General features: G+C 38.6%; 10 non-coding genes across 10 annotated transcripts; all 10 read left to right on the top strand.

The window, feature by feature from the left end:
• The first annotated feature begins 3,453 nt into the window (after window positions 1-3,453).
• On the top strand, window positions 3,454-3,526 carry TRNAA-UGC (transfer RNA alanine (anticodon UGC)). The gene has a single exon. It is a non-coding gene; the product is annotated as a tRNA-Ala (tRNA).
• A 5,807-nt stretch (window positions 3,527-9,333) lies between these two features.
• Window positions 9,334-9,406, top strand: TRNAA-UGC (transfer RNA alanine (anticodon UGC)). Its single transcript has one exon. It is a non-coding gene; the product is annotated as a tRNA-Ala (tRNA).
• A 7,065-nt stretch (window positions 9,407-16,471) lies between these two features.
• Window positions 16,472-16,544, top strand: TRNAA-AGC (transfer RNA alanine (anticodon AGC)). The gene has a single exon. It is a non-coding gene; the product is annotated as a tRNA-Ala (tRNA).
• Window positions 16,545-16,822: 278 nt separating this feature from the next.
• Window positions 16,823-16,895, top strand: TRNAA-AGC (transfer RNA alanine (anticodon AGC)). Its single transcript has one exon. It is a non-coding gene; the product is annotated as a tRNA-Ala (tRNA).
• A 2,238-nt stretch (window positions 16,896-19,133) lies between these two features.
• On the top strand, window positions 19,134-19,206 carry TRNAA-AGC (transfer RNA alanine (anticodon AGC)). Its single transcript has one exon. It is a non-coding gene; the product is annotated as a tRNA-Ala (tRNA).
• Window positions 19,207-19,484: 278 nt separating this feature from the next.
• Window positions 19,485-19,557, top strand: TRNAA-UGC (transfer RNA alanine (anticodon UGC)). The gene has a single exon. It is a non-coding gene; the product is annotated as a tRNA-Ala (tRNA).
• A 1,536-nt stretch (window positions 19,558-21,093) lies between these two features.
• On the top strand, window positions 21,094-21,166 carry TRNAA-AGC (transfer RNA alanine (anticodon AGC)). Its single transcript has one exon. It is a non-coding gene; the product is annotated as a tRNA-Ala (tRNA).
• Window positions 21,167-21,444: 278 nt separating this feature from the next.
• TRNAA-AGC (transfer RNA alanine (anticodon AGC)) lies at window positions 21,445-21,517 on the top strand. Its single transcript has one exon. It is a non-coding gene; the product is annotated as a tRNA-Ala (tRNA).
• A 278-nt stretch (window positions 21,518-21,795) lies between these two features.
• TRNAA-UGC (transfer RNA alanine (anticodon UGC)) lies at window positions 21,796-21,868 on the top strand. Its single transcript has one exon. It is a non-coding gene; the product is annotated as a tRNA-Ala (tRNA).
• A 3,496-nt stretch (window positions 21,869-25,364) lies between these two features.
• Window positions 25,365-25,437, top strand: TRNAA-AGC (transfer RNA alanine (anticodon AGC)). The gene has a single exon. It is a non-coding gene; the product is annotated as a tRNA-Ala (tRNA).
• The last annotated feature ends 1,851 nt before the right edge of the window (window positions 25,438-27,288 follow it).

The following is a 27,288-nucleotide window of genomic DNA, read 5'->3' as shown; positions in this document are numbered from 1 at the left end:
GAACGCTGGCTATAAATTGGAGGGAAACAAACTATATAGACCCTATGCTTTCCCACAGATTTTTCAACTTCACGAATAACTGTAGAATACAAAGGGGATTTAGATCAAATGGTGGTGTGCTCGCTTAGCATGCGAGGGGTAGTTGGTTCAATGACCGTGTTCTCTAAGTGTTTTCTTGGTTTCATGTGTAATTAGAGCAGTACAAGCAGCAAGCTTAATGGTACATTACATGAAGCAAATACACTGTTTCCCTGTTTCATCATGTTTCCCTGACATCATCATGGCAATATCTTAATGGGTTCATGATGACATCATCACAATGGGTTCATGATGACATCATCATGATGACATCATAATGGGTTCATGATGACTTCATCATCATAATGGGTTTATGATGACATTATCATGACGACATCATGAAGGGTTCGTGATGACATCATCATAAAGGGTTCATGATGACATCATAATGGGTTCATGATTACATCATCATGATGACATCATAATGGGTTCGTGGTGACTTCATTACAATGGGTTCATGATGACATCATCATGACGAAATCATAGTGGGATCATGATTACAGCATCATAATGGGTTCGTGATGACATCATCATGATGACATCATAATGGGTTCGTGATGACATCATCATGATGACATCATAATGGGTTCGTGATGACATCATCATGATGACATCAGAATGGGTCCGTGATGACATCATCATGACATCATAATGTGTTCGTGATGACATCATCGTGATGATATCATAGTGGGTTCATGATGACATCATCACAATAGGTTCATGATGACATCATCATGATGACATCATAATGGGTTCGTGATGACTTCATCATCATAAAGGGTTCATGATGACATCATAATCGGTTCATGATGACATCATCATGATGACATCATAATGGGTTCATGATGACATCATCATGATGACATCATAATGTGTTCGTGATGACATCATCGTGATGACATCATAATGGGTTCATGATGACATCATCACAATAGGTTCATGATGACATCATCATGATGACATCATAATGGGTTCGTGATGACTTCATCATCATAATGGGTTCATGATGACATCATAATGGGTTCATGATGACATCATAATAGGTTCATGATGACATCATCACAATGGGTTCATGATGACATCATAATGGGTTCAGGATAACATCATCATGACAACATCATAATGGGTTCATGATGACATCATCATAATGGGTTCATGATGACATCATGATGACATCATAATGGTTTCGTGATGTCTTCATCACCATAATGGGTTCATGATGACACGCTGGCAATAAATTGGAGGGAAACAAACTATATAGACCTTATGCTTTCCCACAGATTTTACATGTGCTTTTCAAGTGTTTTCTTGGTTTCATGTGTAATTTGAGCAGTACATGCAGTAAGCCCATCAGTACATTACATGCAGCAAATACACTGTTTCCCTGTTTCACCTAAAACAATGGACTCAGTGTAGGGGAATTAGCTCAAATGGTAGAGCGCTCGCTTCGCATGCGAGATGTAGTGGGATCAATGCCCGCATTCGCCAGTTACTTTATTTATACTTTATAAATTTTCAATAATGTTGTGCTTAACGCTGGCAATAAATTGGAGGGAAACAAACTATATAGACCGTATGCTGGCAATAAATTGGAGGGAAACAAACTATATAGACCTTATGATTTCCCACAGATTTTTCATGTGCTTTTCAAGTGTTTTCTTGGTTTCATGTGTAATTAGAACAGTACATGCAGCAAGCCCATCAGTACATTACATGCAGCAAATACACTGTTTCCCTGTTTCACCTAAAACATGCCACTCTATGTAGGGGAATTAGCTCAAATGGTAGAACGCTCGCTTAGCATGCGAGAGGTAGCGGGATCGATGCCCGCGTTCTCCAGTTACTTTATTTATACTTTATAAATTTTCAATAATGTTGTGCTTAACGCTGGCAATAAATTGGAGGGAAACAAACTATATAGACCCTATGCTTTCCCACAGATTTTTCAACTTCACGAATAACTGTAGAATACAAAGGGGATTTAGTTCAAATGGTGGTGTGCTCGCTTAGCATGCGAGGGGTAGTTGGTTCAATGACCGTGTTCTCTAAGTGTTTTCTTGGTTTCATGTGTAATTAGAGCAGTACAAGCAGCAAGCTTAATGGTACATTACATGAAGCAAATACACTGTTTCCCTGTTTCATCATGTTTCCCTGACATCATCATGGCAATATCATAATGGGTTCATGATGACATCATCACAATGGGTTCATGATGACATCATCATGATGACATCATAATGGGTTCATGATGACTTCATCATCATAATGGGTTTATGATGACATTATCATGACGACATCATGAAGGGTTCGTGATGACATCATCATAAAGGGTTCATGATGACATCATAATGGGTTCATGATGACATCATCATGATGACATCATAATGGGTTCGTGGTGACTTCATTACAATGGGTTCATGATGACATCATCATGACGAAATCATAGTGGGATCATGATTACAGCATCATAATGGGTTCGTGATGACATCATCATGATGACATCATAATGGGTTCGTGATGACATCATCATGATGACATCATAATGGGTTCGTGATGACATCATCATGATGACATCATAATGGGTCCGTGATGACATCATCATGACATCATAATGTGTTCGTGATGACATCATCGTGATGATATCATAGTGGGTTCATGATGACATCATCACAATAGGCTCATGATGACATCATCATGATGACATCATAATGGGTTCGTGATGACTTCATCATCATAAAGGGTTCATGATGACATCATAATCGGTTCATGATGACATCATCATGATGACATCATAATGGGTTCATGATGACATCATCATGATGACATCATAATGTGTTCGTGATGACATCATCGTGATGACATCATAATGGGTTCATGATGACATCATCACAATAGGTTCATGATGACATCATCATGATGACATCATAATGGGTTCGTGATGACTTCATCATCATAATGGGTTCATGATGACATCATAATGGGTTCATGATGACATCATAATAGGTTCATGATGACATCATCACAATGGGTTCATGATGACATCATAATGGGTTCAGGATAACATCATCATGACAACATCATAATGGGTTCATGATGACATCATCATAATGGGTTCATGATGACATCATGATGACATCATAATGGGTTCGTGATGTCTTCATCACCATAATGGATTCATGATGACACGCTGGCAATAAATTGGAGGGAAACAAACTATATAGACCTTATGCTTTCCCACAGATTTTACATGTGCTTTTCAAGTGTTTTCTTGGTTTCATGTGTAATTTGGGCAGTACATGCAGTAAGCCCATCAGTACATTGCATGCAGCAAATACACTGTTTCCCTGTTTCACCTAAAACAATGAACTCAGTGTAGGGGAATTAGCTCAAACGGTAGAGCGCTCGCTTTGCATGCGAGAGGTAGCGGGATCGATGCCCGCATTCTCCAGTTACTTTATTTATACTTTATAAATTTTCAATAATGTTGTGCTTAACGCTGGCAATAAATTGTAGGGAAACAAACTATATAGATCGTATGCTGGCAATAAATTGGAGGGAAACAAACTATATAGACCTTATGATTTCCCACAGATTTTTCATGTGCTTTTCAAGTGTTTTCTTGGTTTCATGTGTAATTAGAACAGTACATGCAGCAAGCCCATCAGTACATTACATGCAGCAAATACACTGTTTCCCTGTTTCACCTAAAACATGCCACTCTATGTAGGGGAATTAGCTCAAATGGTAGAGCGCTCGCTTTGCATGCGAGAGGTAGCGGGATCGATGCCCGCGTTCTCCAGTTACTTTATTTATACTTTATAAATTTTCAATAATGTTGTGCTTAACGCTGGCAATAAATTGGAGGGAAACAAACTATATAGACCCTATGCTTTCCCACAGATTTTTCAACTTCACGAATAACTGTAGAATACAAAGGGGATTTAGTTCAAATGGTGGTGTGCTCGCTTAGCATGCGAGGGGTAGTTGGTTCAATGACCGTGTTCTCTAAGTGTTTTCTTGGTTTCATGTGTAATTAGAGCAGTACAAGCAGCAAGCTTAATGGTACATTACATGAAGCAAATACACTGTTTCCCTGTTTCATCATGTTTCCCTGACATCATCATGGCAATATCATAATGGGTTCATGATGACATCATCACAATGGGTTCATGATGACATCATCATGATGACATCATAATGGGTTCATGATGACTTCATCATCATAATGGGTTTATGATGACATTATCATGACGACATCATGAAGGGTTCGTGATGACATCATCATAAAGGGTTCATGATGACATCATAATGGGTTCATGATGACATCATCATGATGACATCATAATGGGTTCGTGGTGACTTCATTACAATGGGTTCATGATGACATCATCATGACGAAATCATAGTGGGATCATGATTACAGCATCATAATGGGTTCGTGATGACATCATCATGATGACATCATAATGGGTTCGTGATGACATCATCATGATGACATCATAATGGGTTCGTGATGACATCATCATGATGACATCATAATGGGTCCGTGATGACATCATCATGACATCATAATGTGTTCGTGATGACATCATCGTGATGATATCATAGTGGGTTCATGATGACATCATCACAATAGGCTCATGATGACATCATCATGATGACATCATAATGGGTTCGTGATGACTTCATCATCATAAAGGGTTCATGATGACATCATAATCGGTTCATGATGACATCATCATGATGACATCATAATGGGTTCATGATGACATCATCATGATGACATCATAATGTGTTCGTGATGACATCATCGTGATGACATCATAATGGGTTCATGATGACATCATCACAATAGGTTCATGATGACATCATCATGATGACATCATAATGGGTTCGTGATGACTTCATCATCATAATGGGTTCATGATGACATCATAATGGGTTCATGATGACATCATTATAGGTTCATGATGACATCATCACAATGGGTTAATGATGACATCATAATGGGTTCAGGATAACATCATCATGACAACATCATAATGGGTTCATGATGACATCATCATAATGGGTTCATGATGACATCATGATGACATCATAATGGTTTCGTGATGTCTTCATCACCATAATGGGTTCATGATGACACGCTGGCAATAAATTGGAGGGAAACAAACTATATAGACCTTATGCTTTCCCACAGATTTTACATGTGCTTTTCAAGTGTTTTCTTGGTTTCATGTGTAATTTGAGCAGTACATGCAGTAAGCCCATCAGTACATTACATGCAGCAAATACACTGTTTCCCTGTTTGACCTAAAACAATGGACTCAGTGTAGGGGAATTAGCTCAAATGGTAGAGCGCTCGCTTCGCATGCGAGAGGTAGTGGGATCAATGTCCGCATTCTCCAGTTACTTTATTTATACTTTATAAATTTTCAATAATGTTGTGCTTAACGCTGGCAATAAATTGGAGGGAAACAAACTATATAGACCGTATGCTAGCAATAAATTGGAGGGAAACAAACTATATAGACCTTATGATTTCCCACAGATTTTTCATGTGCTTTTCAAGTGTTTTCTTGGTTTCATGTGTAATTAGAACAGTACATGCAGCAAGCCCATCAGTACATTACATGCAGCAAATACACTGTTTCCCTGTTTCACCTAAAACATGCCACTCTATGTAGGGGAATTAGCTCAAATGGTAGAACGCTCGCTTAGCATGCGAGAGGTAGCGGGATCGATGCCCGCATTCTCCAGTTACTTTATTTATACTTTATAAATTTTCAATAATGTTGTGCTTAACGCTGGCAATAAATTGGAGGGAAACAAACTATATAGACCCTATGCTTTCCCACAGATTTTTCAACTTCACGAATAACTGTAGAATACAAAGGGGATTTAGTTCAAATGGTGGTGTGCTCGCTTAGCATGCGAGGGGTAGTTGGTTCAATGACCGTGTTCTCTAAGTGTTTTCTTGGTTTCATGTGTAATTAGAGCAGTACAAGCAGCAAGCTTAATGGTACATTACATGAAGCAAATACACTGTTTCCCTGTTTCATCATGTTTCCCTGACATCATCATGGCAATATCATAATGGGTTCATGATGACATCATCACAATGGGTTCATGATGACATCATCATGATGACATCATAATGTGTTCATGATGACTTCATCATCATAATGGGTTTATGATGACATTATCATGACGACATCATGAAGGGTTCGTGATGACATCATCATAAAGGGTTCATGATGACATCATAATGGGTTCATGATGACATCATCATGATGACATCATAATGGGTTCGTGGTGACTTCATTACAATGGGTTCATGATGACATCATCATGACGAAATCATAGTGGGATCATGATAACAGCATCATAATGGGTTCGTGATGACATCATCATGATGACATCATAATGGGTTCGTGATGACATCATCATGATGACATCATAATGGGTTCGTGATGACATCATCATGATGACATCATAATGGGTCCGTGATGACATCATCATGACATCATAATGTGTTCGTGATGACATCATCGTGATGATATCATAGTGGGTTCATGATGACATCATCACAATAGGTTCATGATGACATCATCATGATGACATCATAATGGGTTCGTGATGACTTCATCATCATAAAGGGTTCATGATGACATCATAATCGGTTCATGATGACATGATCATGATGACATCATAATGGGTTCATGATGACATCATCATGATGACATCATAATGTGTTCGTGATGACATCATCGTGATGACATCATAATGGGTTCATGATGACATCATCACAATAGGTTCATGATGACATCATCATGATGACATCATAATGGGTTCGTGATGACTTCATCATCATAATGGGTTCATGATGACATCATAATGGGTTCATGATGACATCATAATAGGTTCATAATGGCATCATCACAATGGGTTCATGATGACATCATAATGGGTTCAGGATAACATCATCATGACAACATCATAATGGGTTCATGATGACATCATCATAATGGGTTCATGATGACATCATGATGACATCATAATGGTTTCGTGATGTCTTCATCACCATAATGGGTTCATGATGACACGCTGGCAATAAATTGGAGGGAAACAAACTATATAGACCTTATGCTTTCCCACAGATTTTACATGTGCTTTTCAAGTGTTTTCTTGGTTTCATGTGTAATTTGAGCAGTACATGCAGTAAGCCCATCAGTACATTACATGCAGCAAATACACTGTTTCCCTGTTTGACCTAAAACAATGGACTCGGTGTAGGGGAATTAGCTCAAATGGTAGAGCGCTCGCTTCGCATGCGAGAGGTAGTGGGATCAATGCCCGCATTCTTCAGTTACTTTATTTATACTTTATAAATTTTCAATAATGTTGTGCTTAACGCTGGCAATACATTGGAGGGAAACAAACTATATAGACCCTATGCTTTCCCACAGATTTTTCAACTTCACGAATAACTGTAGAATACAAAGGGGATTTAGTTCAAATGGTGGTGTGCTCGCTTAGCATGCGAGGGGTAGTTGGTTCAATGACCGTGTTCTCTAAGTGTTTTCTTGGTTTCATGTGTAATTAGAGCAGTACAAGCAGCAAGCTTAATGGTACATTACATGAAGCAAATACACTGTTTCCCTGTTTCATCATGTTTCCCTGACATCATCATGGCAATATCATAATGGGTTCATGATGACATCATCACAATGGGTTCATGATGACATCATCATGATGACATCATAATGGGTTCATGATGACTTCATCATCATAATGGGTTTATGATGACATTATCATGACGACATCATGAAGGGTTCGTGATGACATCATCATAAAGGGTTCATGATGACATCATAATGGGTTCATGATGACATCATCATGATGACATCATAATGGGTTCGTGGTGACTTCATTACAATGGGTTCATGATGACATCATCATGACGAAATCATAGTGGGATCATGATAACAGCATCATAATGGGTTCGTGATGACATCATCATGATGACATCATAATGGGTTCGTGATGACATCATCATGATGACATCATAATGGGTTCGTGATGACATCATCATGATGACATCATAATGGGTCCGTGATGACATCATCATGACATCATAATGTGTTCGTGATGACATCATCGTGATGATATCATAGTGGGTTCATGATGACATCATCACAATAGGTTCATGATGACATCATCATGATGACATCATAATGGGTTCGTGATGACTTCATCATCATAAAGGGTTCATGATGACATCATAATCGGTTCATGATGACATCATCATGATGACATCATAATGGGTTCATGATGACATCATCATGATGACATCATAATGTGTTCGTGATGACATCATCGTGATGACATCATAATGGGTTCATGATGACATCATCACAATAGGTTCATGATGACATCATCATGATGACATCATAATGGGTTCGTGATGACTTCATCATCATAATGGGTTCATGATGACATCATAATGGGTTCATGATGACATCATAATAGGTTCATGATGACATCATCACAATGGGTTCATGATGAAATCATAATGGGTTCAGGATAACATCATCATGACAACATCATAATGGGTTCATGATGACATCATCATAATGGGTTCATGATGACATCATGATGACATCATAATGGGTTCGTGATGTCTTCATCACCATAATGGGTTCATGATGACACGCTGGCAATAAATTGGAGGGAAACAAACTATATAGACCTTATGCTTTCCCACAGATTTTACATGTGCTTTTCAAGTGTTTTCTTGGTTTCATGTGTAATTTGGGCAGTACATGCAGTAAGCCCATCAGTACATTGCATGCAGCAAATACACTGTTTCCCTGTTTCACCTAAAACAATGAACTCAGTGTAGGGGAATTAGCTCAAACGGTAGAGCGCTCGCTTTGCATGGGAGAGGTAGCGGGATCGATGCCCGCGTTCTCCAGTTGCTTTATTTATACTTTATAAATTTTCAATAATGTTGTGCTTAACGCTGGCAATAAATTGGAGGGAAACAAACTATATAGACCGTATGCTGGCAATAAATTGGAGGGAAACAAACTATATAGACCTTATGATTTCCCACAGACTTTTCATGTGCTTTTCAAGTGTTTTCTTGGTTTCATGTGTAATTAGAACAGTACATGCAGCAAGCCCATCAGTACATTACATGCAGCAAATACACTGTTTCCCTGTTTCACCTAAAACATGCCACTCTATGTAGGGGAATTAGCTCAAACGGTAGAGCGCTCGCTTTGCATGCGAGAGGTAGCGGGATCGATGCCCGCATTCTCCAGTTACTTTATTTATACTTCATAAATTTTCAATAATGTTGTGCTGAACGCTGGCTATAAATTGGAGGGAAACAAACTATATAGACCCTATGCTTTCCCACAGATTTTTCAACTTCACGAATAACTGTAGAATACAAAGGGAATTTAGTTCAAATGGTGGTGTGCTCGCTTAGCATGCGAGGGGTAGTTGGTTCAATGACCGTGTTCTCTAAGTGTTTTCTTGGTTTCATGTGTAATTAGAGCAGTACAAGCAGCAAGCTTAATGGTACATTACATGAATCAAATACACTGTTTCCCTGTTTCATCATGTTTCCCTGACATCATCATGGCAAGATCATAATGGGTTCATGATGACATCATCACAATGGGTTCATGATGACATCATCATGATGACATCATAATGGGTTCATGATGACTTCATCATCATAATGGGTTTATGATGACATTATCATGACGACATCATGAAGGGTTCGTGATGACATCATCATAAAGGGTTCATGATGACATCATAATGGGTTCATGATGACATCATCATGATGACATCATAATGGGTTCGTGGTGACTTCATTACAATGGGTTCATGATGACATCATCATGACGAAATCATAGTGGGATCATGATTACAGCATCATAATGGGTTCGTGATGACATCATCATGATGACATCATAATGGGTTCGTGATGACATCATCATGATGACATCATAATGGGTTCGTGATGACATCATCATGATGACATCAGAATGGGTCCGTGATGACATCATCATGACATCATAATGTGTTCGTGATGACATCATCGTGATGATATCATAGTGGGTTCATGATGACATCATCACAATAGGTTCATGATGACATCATCATGATGACATCATAATGGGTTCGTGATGACTTCATCATCATAAAGGGTTCATGATGACATCATAATCGGTTCATGATGACATCATCATGATGACATCATAATGGGTTCATGATGACATGATCATGATGACATCATAATGTGTTCGTGATGACATCATCGTGATGACATCATAATGGGATCATGATGACATCATCACAATAGGTTCATGATGACATCATCATGATGACATCATAATGGGTTCGTGATGACTTCTTCATCATAATGGGTTCATGATGACATCATAATGGGTTCATGATTACATCATAATAGGTTCATAATGGCATCATCACAATGGGTTCATGATGACATCATAATGGGTTCAGGATAACATCATCATGACAACATCATAATGGGTTCATGATGACATCATCATAATGGGTTCATGATGACATCATGATGACATCATAATGGGTTCGTGATGTCTTCATCACCATAATGGGTTCATGATGACACGCTGGCAATAAATTGGAGGGAAACAAACTATATAGACCTTATGCTTTCCCACAGATTTTACATGTGCTTTTCAAGTGTTTTCTTGGTTTCATGTGTAATTTGGGCAGTACATGCAGTAAGCCCATCAGTACATTGCATGCAGCAAATACACTGTTTCCCTGTTTCACCTAAAACAATGGACTCAGTGTAGGGGAATTAGCTCAAATAGTAGAGCGCTCGCTTAGCATGCGAGAGGTAGCGGGATCGATGCCCGCATTCTCCAGTTACTTTATTTATACTTTATAAATTTTCAATAATGTTGTGCTTAACACTGGCAATAAATTGGAGGGAAACAAACTATATAGACCTTATGATGGCAATAAATTGGAGGGAAACAAACTATATAGACCTTATGATTTCCCACAGACTTTTCATGTGCTTTTCAAGTGTTTTCTTGGTTTCATGTGTAATTAGAACAGTACATGCAGCAAGCCCATCAGTACATTACATGCAGCAAATACACTGTTTCCCTGTTTCACCTAAAACATGCCACTCTATGTAGGGGAATTAGCTCAAATGGTAGAACGCTCGCTTAGCATGCGAGAGGTAGCGGGATCGATGCCCGCATTCTCCAGTTACTTTATTTATACTTTATAAATTTTCAATAATGTTGTGCTTAACGCTGGCAATAAATTGGAGGGAAACAAACTATATAGACCCTATGCTTTCCCACAGATTTTTCAACTTCACGAATAACTGTAGAATACAAAGGGGATTTAGTTCAAATGGTGGTGTGCTCGCTTAGCATGCGAGGGGTAGTTGGTTCAATGACCGTGTTCTCTAAGTGTTTTCTTGGTTTCATGTGTAATTAGAGCAGTACAAGCAGCAAGCTTAATGGTACATTACATGAAGCAAATACACTGTTTCCCTGTTTCATCATGTTTCCCTGACATCATCATGGCAATATCATAATGGGTTCATGATGACATCATCACAATGGGTTCATGATGACATCATCATGATGACATCATAATGGGTTCATGATGACTTCATCATCATAATGGGTTTATGATGACATTATCATGACGACATCATGAAGGGTTCGTGATGACATCATCATAAAGGGTTCATGATGACATCATAATGGGTTCATGATGACATCATCATGATGACATCATAATGGGTTCGTGGTGACTTCATTACAATGGGTTCATGATGACATCATCATGACGAAATCATAGTGGGATCATGATAACAGCATCATAATGGGTTCGTGATGACATCATCATGATGACATCATAATGGGTTCGTGATGACATCATCATGATGACATCATAATGGGTTCGTGATGACATCATCATGATGACATCATAATGGGTCCGTGATGACATCATCATGACATCATAATGTGTTCGTGATGACATCATCGTGATGATATCATAGTGGGTTCATGATGACATCATCACAATAGGTTCATGATGACATCATCATGATGACATCATAATGGGTTCGTGATGACTTCATCATCATAAAGGGTTCATGATGACATCATAATCGGTTCATGATGACATCATCATGATGACATCATAATGGGTTCATGATGACATCATCATGATGACATCATAATGTGTTCGTGATTACATCATCGTGATGACATCATAATGGGTTCATGATGACATCATCACAATAGGTTCATGATGACATCATCATGATGACATCATAATGGGTTCGTGATGACTTCATCATCATAATGGGTTCATGATGACATCATAATGGGTTCATGATGACATCATAATAGGTTCATAATGGCATCATCACAATGGGTTCATGATGACATCATAATGGGTTCAGGATAACATCATCATGACAACATCATAATGGGTTCATGATGACATCATCATAATGGGTTCATGATGACATCATGATGACATCATAATGGTTTCGTGATGTCTTCATCACCATAATGGGTTCATGATGACACGCTGGCAATAAATTGGAGGGAAACAAACTATATAGACCTTATGCTTTCCCACAGATTTTACATGTGCTTTTCAAGTGTTTTCTTGGTTTCATGTGTAATTTGAGCAGTACATGCAGTAAGCCCATCAGTACATTACATGCAGCAAATACACTGTTTCCCTGTTTGACCTAAAACAATGGACTCAGTGTAGGGGAATTAGCTCAAATGGTAGAGCGCTCGCTTCGCATGCGAGAGGTAGTGGGATCAATGCCCGCATTCTCCAGTTACTTTATTTATACTTTATAAATTTTCAATAATGTTGTGCTTAACGCTGGCAATAAATTGGAGGGAAACAAACTATATAGACCCTATGCTTTCCCACAGATTTTTCAACTTCACGAATAACTGTAGAATACAAAGGGGATTTAGTTCAAATGGTGGTGTGCTCGCTTAGCATGCGAGGGGTAGTTGGTTCAATGACCGTGTTCTCTAAGTGTTTTCTTGGTTTCATGTGTAATTAGAGCAGTACAAGCAGCAAGCTTAATGGTACATTACATGAAGCAAATACACTGTTTCCCTGTTTCATCATGTTTCCCTGACATCATCATGGCAATATCATAATGGGTTCATGATGACATCATCACAATGGGTTCATGATGACATCATCATGATGACATCATAATGGGTTCATGATGACTTCATCATCATAATGGGTTTATGATGACATTATCATGACGACATCATGAAGGGTTCGTGATGACATCATCATAAAGGGTTCATGATGACATCATAATGGGTTCATGATGACATCATCATGATGACATCATAATGGGTTCGTGGTGACTTCATTACAATGGGTTCATGATGACATCATCATGACGAAATCATAGTGGGATCATGATAACAGCATCATAATGGGTTCGTGATGACATCATCATGATGACATCATAATGGGTTCGTGATGACATCATCATGATGACATCATAATGGGTTCGTGATGACATCATCATGATGACATCATAATGGGTCCGTGATGACATCATCATGACATCATAATGTGTTCGTGATGACATCATCGTGATGATATCATAGTGGGTTCATGATGACATCATCACAATAGGTTCATGATGACATCATCATGATGACATCATAATGGGTTCGTGATGACTTCATCATCATAAAGGGTTCATGATGACATCATAATCGGTTCATGATGACATCATCATGATGACATCATAATGGGTTCATGATGACATCATCATGATGACATCATAATGTGTTCGTGATGACATCATCGTGATGACATCATAATGGGTTCATGATGACATCATCACAATAGGTTCATGATGACATCATCATGATGACATCATAATGGGTTCGTGATGACTTCATCATCATAATGGGTTCATGATGACATCATAATGGGTTCATGATGACATCATAATAGGTTCATGATGACATCATCACAATGGGTTCATGATGAAATCATAATGGGTTCAGGATAACATCATCATGACAACATCATAATGGGTTCATGATGACATCATCATAATGGGTTCATGATGACATCATGATGACATCATAATGGGTTCGTGATGTCTTCATCACCATAATGGGTTCATGATGACACGCTGGCAATAAATTGGAGGGAAACAAACTATATAGACCTTATGCTTTCCCACAGATTTTACATGTGCTTTTCAAGTGTTTTCTTGGTTTCATGTGTAATTTGGGCAGTACATGCAGTAAGCCCATCAGTACATTGCATGCAGCAAATACACTGTTTCCCTGTTTCACCTAAAACAATGAACTCAGTGTAGGGGAATTAGCTCAAACGGTAGAGCGCTCGCTTTGCATGGGAGAGGTAGCGGGATCGATGCCCGCGTTCTCCAGTTGCTTTATTTATACTTTATAAATTTTCAATAATGTTGTGCTTAACGCTGGCAATAAATTGGAGGGAAACAAACTATATAGACCGTATGCTGGCAATAAATTGGAGGGAAACAAACTATATAGACCTTATGATTTCCCACAGATTTTTCATGTGCTTTTCAAGTGTTTTCTTGGTTTCATGTGTAATTAGAACAGTACATGCAGCAAGCCCATCAGTACATTACATGCAGCAAATACACTGTTTCCCTGTTTCACCTAAAACAGGCCACTCTATGTAGGGGAATTAGCTCAAACAGTAGAGCGCTCGCTTTGCATGCGAGAGGTAGCGGGATCGATGCCCGCATTCTCCAGTTACTTTATTTATACTTCATAAATTTTCAATAATGTTGTGCTGAACGCTGGCTATAAATTGGAGGGAAACAAACTATATAGACCCTATGCTTTCCCACAGATTTTTCAACTTCACGAATAACTGTAGAATACAAAGGGAATTTAGTTCAAATGGTGGTGTGCTCGCTTAGCATGCGAGGGGTAGTTGGTTCAATGACCGTGTTCTCTAAGTGTTTTCTTGGTTTCATGTGTAATTAGAGCAGTACAAGCAGCAAGCTTAATGGTACATTACATGAAGCAAATACACTGTTTCCCTGTTTCATCATGTTTCCCTGACATCATCATGGCAAGATCATAATGGGTTCATGATGACATCATCACAATTGGTTCATGATGACATCATCATGATGACATCATAATGGGTTCATGATGACTTCATCATCATAATGGGTTTATGATGACATTATCATGACGACATCATGAAGGGTTCGTGATGACATCATCATAAAGGGTTCATGATGACATCATAATGGGTTCATGATGACATCATCATGATGACATCATAATGGGTTCGTGGTGACTTTATTACAATGGGTTCATGATGACATCATCATGACGAAATCATAGTGGGATCATGATTACAGCATCATAATGGGTTCGTGATGACATCGTCATGATGACATCATAATGGGTTCGTGATGACATCATCATGATGACATCATAATGGGTTCGTGATGACATCATCATGATGACATCATAATGGGTCCGTGATGACATCATCATGACATCATAATGTGTTCGTGATGACATCATCGTGATGATATCATAGTGGGTTCATGATGACATCATCACAATAGGTTCATGATGACATCATCATGATGACATCATAATGGGTTCGTGATGACTTCATCATCATAAAGGGTTCATGATGACATCATAATCGGTTCATGATGACATCATCATGATGACATCATAATGGGTTCATGATGACATCATCATGATGACATCATAATGTGTTCGTGATTACATCATCGTGATGACATCATAATGGGTTCATGATGACATCATCACAATAGGTTCATGATGACATCATCATGATGACATCATAATGGGTTCGTGATGACTTCTTCATCATAATGGGTTCATGATGACATCATAATGGGTTCATGATTACATCATAATAGGTTCATAATGGCATCATCACAATGGGTTCATGATGACATCATAATGGGTTCAGGATAACATCATCATGACAACATCATAATGGGTTCATGATGACATCATCATAATGGGTTCATGATGACATCATGATGACATCATAATGGGTTCGTGATGTCTTCATCACCATAATGGGTTCATGATGACACGCTGGCAATAAATTGGAGGGAAACAAACTATATAGACCTTATGCTTTCCCACAGATTTTACATGTGCTTTTCAAGTGTTTTCTTGGTTTCATGTGTAATTTGGGCAGTACATGCAGTAAGCCCATCAGTACATTGCATGCAGCAAATACACTGTTTCCCTGTTTCACCTAAAACAATGGACTCAGTGTAGGGGAATTAGCTCAAATGGTAGAGCGCTCGCTTAGCATGCGAGAGGTAGCGGGATCGATGCCCGCATTCTCCAGTTACTTTATTTATACTTTATAAATTTTCAATAATGTTGTGCTTAACGCTGGCAATAAATTGGAGGGAAACGAACTATATAGACCGTATGCTGGCAATAAATTGGAGGGAAACAAACTATATAGACCTTATGATTTCCCACAGATTTTTCATGTGCTTTTCAAGTGTTTTCTTGGTTTCATGTGTAATTAGAACAGTACATGCAGCAAGCCCATCAGTACATTACATGCAGCAAATACACTGTTTCCCTGTTTCACCTAAAACATGCCACACTATGTAGGGGAATTAGCTCAAATGGTAGAGCGCTCGCTTAGCATGCGAGAGGTAGCGGGATCGATGCCCGCATTCTCCAGTTACTTTATTTATACTTTATAAATTTTCAATAATGTTGTGCTTAACACTGGCAATAAATTGGAGGGAAACAAACTATATAGACCTTATGATGGCAATAAATTGGAGGGAAACAAACTATATAGACCTTATGATTTCCCACAGACTTTTCATGTGCTTTTCAAGTGTTTTCTTGGTTTCATGTGTAATTAGAACAGTACATGCAGCAAGCCCATCAGTACATTACATGCAGCAAATACACTGTTTCCCTGTTTCACCTAAAACATGCCACTCTATGTAGGGGAATTAGCTCAAACGGTAGAGCGCTCGCTTTGCATGCGAGAGGTAGCGGGATCGATGCCTGCATTCTCCAGTTACTTTATTTATACTTCATAAATTTTCAATAATGTTGTGCTGAACGCTGGCTATAAATTGGAGGGAAACAAACTATATAGACCCTATGCTTTCCCACAGATTTTTCAACTTCACGAATAACTGTAGAATACAAAGGGAATTTAGTTCAAATGGTGGTGTGCTCGCTTAGCATGCGAGGGGTAGTTGGTTCAATGACCGTGTTCTCTAAGTGTTTTCTTGGTTTCATGTGTAATTAGAGCAGTACAAGCAGCAAGCTTAATGGTACATTACATGAATCAAATACACTGTTTCCCTGTTTCATCATGTTTCCCTGACATCATCATGGCAAGATCATAATGGGTTCATGATGACATCATCACAATGGGTTCATGATGACATCATCATGATGACATCATAATGGGTTCATGATGACTTCATCATCATAATGGGTTTATGATGACATTATCATGACGACATCATGAAGGGTTCGTGATGACATCATCATAAAGGGTTCATGATGACATCATAATGGGTTCATGATGACATCATCATGATGACATCATAATGGGTTCGTGGTGACTTCATTACAATGGGTTCATGATGACATCATCATGACGAAATCATAGTGGGATCATGATAACAGCATCATAATGGGTTCGTGATGACATCATCATGATGACATCATAATGGGTTCGTGATGACATCATCATGATGACATCATAATGGGTTCGTGATGACATCATCATGATGACATCAGAATGGGTCCGTGATGACATCATCATGACATCATAATGTGTTCGTGATGACATCATCGTGATGATATCATAGTGGGTTCATGATGACATCATCACAATAGGTTCATGATGACATCATCATGATGACATCATAATGGGTTCGTGATGACTTCATCATCATAAAGGGTTCATGATGACATCATAATCGGTTCATGATGACATCATCATGATGACATCATAATGGGTTCATGATGACATCATCATGATGACATCATAATGTGTTCGTGATTACATCATCGTGATGACATCATAATGGGTTCATGATGACATCATCACAATAGGTTCATGATGACATCATCATGATGACATCATAATGGGTTCGTGATGACTTCTTCATCATAATGGGTTCATGATGACATCATAATGGGTTCATGATTACATCATAATAGGTTCATAATGGCATCATCACAATGGGTTCATGATGACATCATAATGGGTTCAGGATAACATCATCATGACAACATCATAATGGGTTCATGATGACATCATCATAATGGGTTCATGATGACATCATGATGACATCATAATGGGTTCGTGATGTCTTCATCACCATAATGGGTTCATGATGACACGCTGGCAATAAATTGGAGGGAAACAAACTATATAGACCTTATGCTTTCCCACAGATTTTACATGTGCTTTTCAAGTGTTTTCTTGGTTTCATGTGTAATTTGGGCAGTACATGCAGTAAGCCCATCAGTACATTGCATGCAGCAAATACACTGTTTCCCTGTTTCACCTAAAACAATGGACTCAGTGTAGGGGAATTAGCTCAAATGGTAGAGCGCTCGCTTAGCATGCGAGAGGTAGCGGGATCGATGCCTGCGTTCTCCAGTTACTTTATTTATACTTTATAAATTTTCAATAATGTTGTGCTTAACGCTGGCAATAAATTGGAGGGAAACGAACTATATAGACCGTATGCTGGCAATAAATTGGAGGGAAACAAACTATATAGACCTTATGATTTCCCACAGATTTTTCATGTGCTTTTCAAGTGTTTTCTTGGTTTCATGTGTAATTAGAACAGTACATGCAGCAAGCCCATCAGTACATTACATGCAGCAAATACACTGTTTCCCTGTTTCACCTAAAACATGCCACACTATGTAGGGGAATTAGCTCAAATGGTAGAGCGCTCGCTTAGCATGCGAGAGGTAGCGGGATCGATGCCCGCATTCTCCAGTTACTTTATTTATACTTTATAAATTTTCAATAATGTTGTGCTTAACACTGGCAATAAATTGGAGGGAAACAAACTATATAGACCTTATGATGGCAATAAATTGGAGGGAAACAAACTATATAGACCTTATGATTTCCCACAGACTTTTCATGTGCTTTTCAAGTGTTTTCTTGGTTTCATGTGTAATTAGAACAGTACATGCAGCAAGCCCATCAGTACATTACATGCAGCAAATACACTGTTTCCCTGTTTCACCTAAAACATGCCACTCTATGTAGGGGAATTAGCTCAAATGGTAGAGCGCTCGCTTTGCATGCGAGAGGTAGCGGGATCGATGCCCGCATTCTCCAGTTACTTTATTTATACTTCATAAATTTTCAATAATGTTGTGCTGAACGCTGGCTATAAATTGTAGGGAAACAAACTATATAGACCCTATGCTTTCCCACAGATTTTTCAACTTCACGAATAACTGTAGAATACAAAGGGAATTTAGTTCAAATGGTGGTGTGCTCGCTTAGCATGCGAGGGGTAGTTGGTTCAATGACCGTGTTCTCTAAGTGTTTTCTTGGTTTCATGTGTAATTAGAGCAGTACAAGCAGCAAGCTTAATGGTACATTACATGAATCAAATACACTGTTTCCCTGTTTCATCATGTTTCCCTGACATCATCATGGCAAGATCATAATGGGTTCATGATGACATCATCACAATGGGTTCATGATGACATCATCATGATGACATCATAATGGGTTCATGATGACTTCATCATCATAATGGGTTTATGATGACATTATCATGACGACATCATGAAGGGTTCGTGATGACATCATCATAAAGGGTTCATGATGACATCATAATGGGTTCATGATGACATCATCATGATGACATCATAATGGGTTCGTGGTGACTTCATTACAATGGGTTCATGATGACATCATCATGACGAAATCATAGTGGGATCATGATTACAGCATCATAATGGGTTCGTGATGACATCATCATGATGACATCATAATGGGTTCGTGATGACATCATCATGATGACATCATAATGGGTTCGTGATGACATCATCATGATGACATCAGAATGGGTCCGTGATGACATCATCATGACATCATAATGTGTTCGTGATGACATCATCGTGATGATATCATAGTGGGTTCATGATGACATCATCACAATAGGTTCATGATGACATCATCATGATGACATCATAATGGGTTCGTGATGACTTCATCATCATAAAGGGTTCATGATGACATCATAATCGGTTCATGATGACATCATCATGATGACATCATAATGGGTTCATGATGACATGATCATGATGACATCATAATGTGTTCGTGATGACATCATCGTGATGACATCATAATGGGATCATGATGACATCATCACAATAGGTTCATGATGACATCATCATGATGACATCATAATGGGTTCGTGATGACTTCATCATCATAATGGGTTCATGATGACATCATAATGGGTTCATGATGACATCATAATAGGTTCATAATGGCATCATCACAATGGGTTCATGATGACATCATAATGGGTTCAGGATAACATCATCATGACAACATCATAATGGGTTCATGATGACATCATCATAATGGGTTCATGATGACATCATGATGACATCATAATGGGTTCGTGATGTCTTCATCACCATAATGGGTTCATGATGACACGCTGGCAATAAATTGGAGGGAAACAAACTATATAGACCTTATGCTTTCCCACAGATTTTACATGTGCTTTTCAAGTGTTTTCTTGGTTTCATGTGTAATTTGGGCAGTACATGCAGTAAGCCCATCAGTACATTGCATGCAGCAAATACACTGTTTCCCTGTTTCACCTAAAACAATGGACTCAGTGTAGGGGAATTAGCTCAAATGGTAGAGCGCTCGCTTAGCATGCGAGAGGTAGCGGGATCGATGCCCGCATTCTCCAGTTACTTTATTTATACTTTATAAATTTTCAATAATGTTGTGCTTAACGCTGGCAATAAATTGGAGGGAAACGAACTATATAGACCGTATGCTGGCAATAAATTGGAGGGAAACAAACTATATAGACCTTATGATTTCCCACAGATTTTTCATGTGCTTTTCAAGTGTTTTCTTGGTTTCATGTGTAATTAGAACAGTACATGCAGCAAGCCCATCAGTACATTACATGCAGCAAATACACTGTTTCCCTGTTTTACCTAAAACATGCCACACTACGTAGGGGAATTAGCTCAAATGGTAGAGCGCTCGCTTAGCATGCGAGAGGTAGCGGGATCGATGCCCGCATTCTCCAGTTACTTTATTTATACTTTATAAATTTTCAATAATGTTGTGCTTAACACTGGCAATAAATTGGAGGGAAACAAACTATATAGACCTTATGATGGCAATAAATTGGAGGGAAACAAACTATATAGACCTTATGATTTCCCACAGACTTTTCATGTGCTTTTCAAGTGTTTTCTTGGTTTCATGTGTAATTAGAACAGTACATGCAGCAAGCCCATCAGTACATTACATGCAGCAAATACACTGTTTCCCTGTTTCACCTAAAACATGCCACTCTATGTAGGGGAATTAGCTCAAACGGTAGAGCGCTCGCTTTGCATGCGAGAGGTAGCGGGATCGATGCCCGCATTCTCCAGTTACTTTATTTATACTTCATAAATTTTCAATAATGTTGTGCTGAACGCTGGCTATAAATTGGAGGGAAACAAACTATATAGACCCTATGCTTTCCCACAGATTTTTCAACTTCACGAATAACTGTAGAATACAAAGGGAATTTAGTTCAAATGGTGGTGTGCTCGCTTAGCATGCGAGGGGTAGTTGGTTCAATGACCGTGTTCTCTAAGTGTTTTCTTGGTTTCATGTGTAATTAGAGCAGTACAAGCAGCAAGCTTAATGGTACATTACATGAATCAAATACACTGTTTCCCTGTTTCATCATGTTTCCCTGACATCATCATGGCAAGATCATAATGGGTTCATGATGACATCATCACAATGGGTTCATGATGACATCATCATGATGACATCATAATGGGTTCATGATGACTTCATCATCATAATGGGTTTATGATGACATTATCATGACGACATCATGAAGGGTTCGTGATGACATCATCATAAAGGGTTCATGATGACATCATAATGGGTTCATGATGACATCATCATGATGACATCATAATGGGTTCGTGGGGACTTCATTACAATGGGTTCATGATGACATCATCATGACGAAATCATAGTGGGATCATGATAACAGCATCATAATGGGTTCGTGATGACATCATCATGATGACATCATAATGGGTTCGTGATGACATCATCATGATGACATCATAATGGATTCGTGATGACATAATCATGATGACATCATAATGGGTCCGTGATGACATCATCATGACATCATAATGTGTTCGTGATGACATCATCGTGATGATATCATAGTGGGTTCATGATGACATCATCACAATAGGTTCATGATGACATCATCATGATGACATCGTAATGGGTTCATGATGACTTCATCATCATAAAGGGTTCATGATGACATCATAATCGGTTCATGATGACATCATCATGATGACATCATAATGGGTTCATGATGACATCATCATGATGACATCATAATGTGTTCGTGATGACATCATCGTGATGACATCATAATGGGTTCATGATGACATCATCACAATAGGTTCATGATGACATCATCATGATGACATCATAATGGGTTCGTGATGACTTCATCATCATAATGGGTTCATGATGACATCATAATGGGTTCATGATGACATCATAATAGGTTCATGATGACATCATCACAATGGGTTCATGATGAAATCATAATGGGTTCAGGATAACATCATCATGACAACATCATAATGGGTTCATGATGACATCATCATAATGGGTTCATGATGACATCATGATGACATCATAATGGGTTCGTGATGTCTTCATCACCATAATGGGTTCATGATGACACGCTGGCAATAAATTGGAGGGAAACAAACTATATAGACCTTATGCTTTCCCACAGATTTTACATGTGCTTTTCAAGTGTTTTCTTGGTTTCATGTGTAATTTGGGCAGTACATGCAGTAAGCCCATCAGTACATTGCATGCAGCAAATACACTGTTTCCCTGTTTCACCTAAAACAATGAACTCAGTGTAGGGGAATTAGCTCAAACGGTAGAGCGCTCGCTTTGCATGCGAGAGGTAGCAGGATCGATGCCCGCGTTCTCCAGTTGCTTTATTTATACTTTATAAATTTTCAATAATGTTGTGCTTAACGCTGGCAATAAATTGGAGGGAAACAAACTATATAGACCGTATGCTGGCAATAAATTGGAGGGAAACAAACTATATAGACCTTATGATTTCCCACAGATTTTTCATGTGCTTTTCAAGTGTTTTCTTGGTTTCATGTGTAATTAGAACAGTACATGCAGCAAGCCCATCAGTACATTACATGCAGCAAATACACTGTTTCCCTGTTTCACCTAAAACAGGCCACTCCATGTAGGGGAATTAGCTCAAACGGTAGAGCGCTCGCTTTGCATGCGAGAGATAGCGGGATCGATGCCCGCATTCTCCAGTTACTTTATTTATACTTCATAAATTTTCAATAATGTTGTGCTGAACGCTGGCTATAAATTGGAGGGAAACAAACTATATAGACCCTATGCTTTCCCACAGATTTTTCAACTTCACGAATAACTGTAGAATACAAAGGGAATTTAGTTCAAATGGTGGTGTGCTCGCTTAGCATGCAAGGGGTAGTTGGTTCAATGACCGTGTTCTCTAAGTGTTTTCTTGGTTTCATGTGTAATTAGAGCAGTACAAGCAGCAAGCTTAATGGTACATTACATGAAGCAAATACACTGTTTCCCTGTTTCATCATGTTTCCCTGACATCATCATGGCAAGATCATAATGGGTTCATGATGACATCATCACAATTGGTTCATGATGACATCATCATGATGACATCATAATGGGTTCATGATGACTTCATCATCATAATGGGTTTATGATGACATTATCATGATGACATCATGAAGGGTTCGTGATGACATCATCATAAAGGGTTCATGATGACATCATAATGGGTTCATGATGACATCATCATGATGACATCATAATGGGTTCGTGGTGACTTTATTACAATGGGTTCATGATGACATCATCATGACGAAATCATAGTGGGATCATGATTACAGCATCATAATGGGTTCGTGATGACATCGTCATGATGACATCATAATGGGTTCGTGATGACATCATCATGATGACATCATAATGGGTTCGTGATGACATCATCATGATGACATCATAATGGGTCCGTGATGACATCATCATGACATCATAATGTGTTCGTGATGACATCATCGTGATGATATCATAGTGGGTTCATGATGACATCATCACAATAGGTTCATGATGACATCATCATGATGACATCATAATGGGTTCGTGATGACTTCATCATCATAAAGGGTTCATGATGACATCATAATCGGTTCATGATGACATCATCATGATGACATCATAATGGGTTCATGATGACATCATCATGATGACATCATAATGTGTTCGTGATTACATCATCGTGATGACATCATAATGGGTTCATGATGACATCATCACAATAGGTTCATGATGACATCATCATGATGACATCATAATGGGTTCGTGATGACTTCTTCATCATAATGGGTTCATGATGACATCATAATGGGTTCATGATTACATCATAATAGGTTCATAATGGCATCATCACAATGGGTTCATGATGACATCATAATGGGTTCAGGATAACATCATCATGACAACATCATAATGGGTTCATGATGACATCATCATAATGGGTTCATGATGACATCATGATGACATCATAATGGGTTCGTGATGTCTTCATCACCATAATGGGTTCATGATGACACGCTGGCAATAAATTGGAGGGAAACAAACTATATAGACCTTATGCTTTCCCACAGATTTTACATGTGCTTTTCAAGTGTTTTCTTGGTTTCATGTGTAATTTGGGCAGTACATGCAGTAAGCCCATCAGTACATTGCATGCAGCAAATACACTGTTTCCCTGTTTCACCTAAAACAATGGACTCAGTGTAGGGGAATTAGCTCAAATGGTAGAGCGCTCGCTTAGCATGCGAGAGGTAGCGGGATCGATGCCCGCATTCTCCAGTTACTTTATTTATACTTTATAAATTTTCAATAATGTTGTGCTTAACACTGGCAATAAATTGGAGGGAAACAAACTATATAGACCTTATGATTTCCCACAGACTTTTCATGTGCTTTTCAAGTGTTTTCTTGGTTTCATGTGTAATTAGAACAGTACATGCAGCAAGCCCATCAGTACATTACATGCAGCAAATACACTGTTTCCCTGTTTCACCTAAAACATGCCGCTCTATGTAGGGGAATCAGCTCAAATGGTAGAGCACTCGCTTTGCATGCGAGAGGTAGCGGGATCGATGCCCGCGTTCTCCAGTTACTTTGTTTCTACTTTATAAATTTTCAATAATGTTGTGCTGAACGCTGGCTATAAATTGGAGGGAAACAAACTATATAGACCCTATGCTTTCCCACAGATTTTTCAACTTCACGAATAACTGTAGAATACAAAGGGGATTTAGTTCAAATGGTGGTGTGCTCGCTTAGCATGCGAGGGGTAGTTGGTTCAATGACCGTGTTCTCTAAGTGTTTTCTTGGTTTCATGTGTAATTAGAGCAGTACAAGCAGCAAGCTTAATGGTACATTACATGAAGCAAATACACTGTTTCCCTGTTTCATCATGTTTCCCTGACATCATCATGGCAATATCTTAATGGGTTCATGATGACATCATCATGATGACATCATAATGGGTTCATGATGACTTCATCATCATAATGGGTTTATGATGACATTATCATGACGACATCATGAAGGGTTCGTGATGACATCATCATAAAGGGTTCATGATGACATCATAATGGGTTCATGATGACATCATCATGATGACATCATAATGGGTTCGTGGTGACTTCATTACAATGGGTTCATGATGACATCATCATGACGAAATCATAGTGGGATCATGATTACAGCATCATAATGGGTTCGTGATGACATCATCATGATGACATCATAATGGGTTCGTGATGACATCATCATGATGACATCATAATGGGTTCGTGATGACATCATCATGATGACATCATAATGGGTCCGTGATGACATCATCATGACATCATAATGTGTTCGTGATGACATCATCGTGATGATATCATAGTGGGTTCATGATGACATCATCACAATAGGTTCATGATGACATCATCATGATGACATCATAATGGGTTCGTGATGACTTCATCATCATAAAGGGTTCATGATGACATCATAATCGGTTCATGATGACATCATCATGATGACATCATAATGGGTTCATGATGACATGATCATGATGACATCATAATGTGTTCGTGATGACATCATCGTGATGACATCATAATGGGTTCATGATGACATCATCACAATAGGTTCATGATGACATCATCATGATGACATCATAATGGGTTCGTGATGACTTCATCATCATAATGGGTTCATGATGACATCATAATGGGTTCATGATGACATCATAATAGGTTCATAATGGCATCATCACAATGGGTTCATGATGACATCATAATGGGTTCAGGATAACATCATCATGACAACATCATAATGGGTTCATGATGACATCATCATAATGGGTTCATGATGACATCATGATGACATCATAATGGGTTCGTGATGTCTTCATCACCAGAATGGGTTCATGATGACACGCTGGCAATAAATTGGAGGGAAACAAACTATATAGACCTTATGCTTTCCCACAGATTTTACATGTGCTTTTCAAGTGTTTTCTTGGTTTCATGTGTAATTTGGGCAGTACATGCAGTAAGCCCATCAGTACATTGCATGCAGCAAATACACTGTTTCCCTGTTTCACCTAAAACAATGTACTCAGTGTAGGGGAATTAGCTCAAATGGTAGAGCGCTCGC

The sequence above is a fragment of the Spea bombifrons genome, chromosome 5 (genome assembly GCF_027358695.1).
Source record: "Spea bombifrons isolate aSpeBom1 chromosome 5, aSpeBom1.2.pri, whole genome shotgun sequence".
In the NCBI taxonomy this organism is placed as follows: domain Eukaryota; kingdom Metazoa; phylum Chordata; class Amphibia; order Anura; family Pelobatidae; genus Spea; species Spea bombifrons.
Note: the sequence above shows the minus strand (reverse complement) of the source record. Positions and strands in the feature narration are given on the sequence as shown.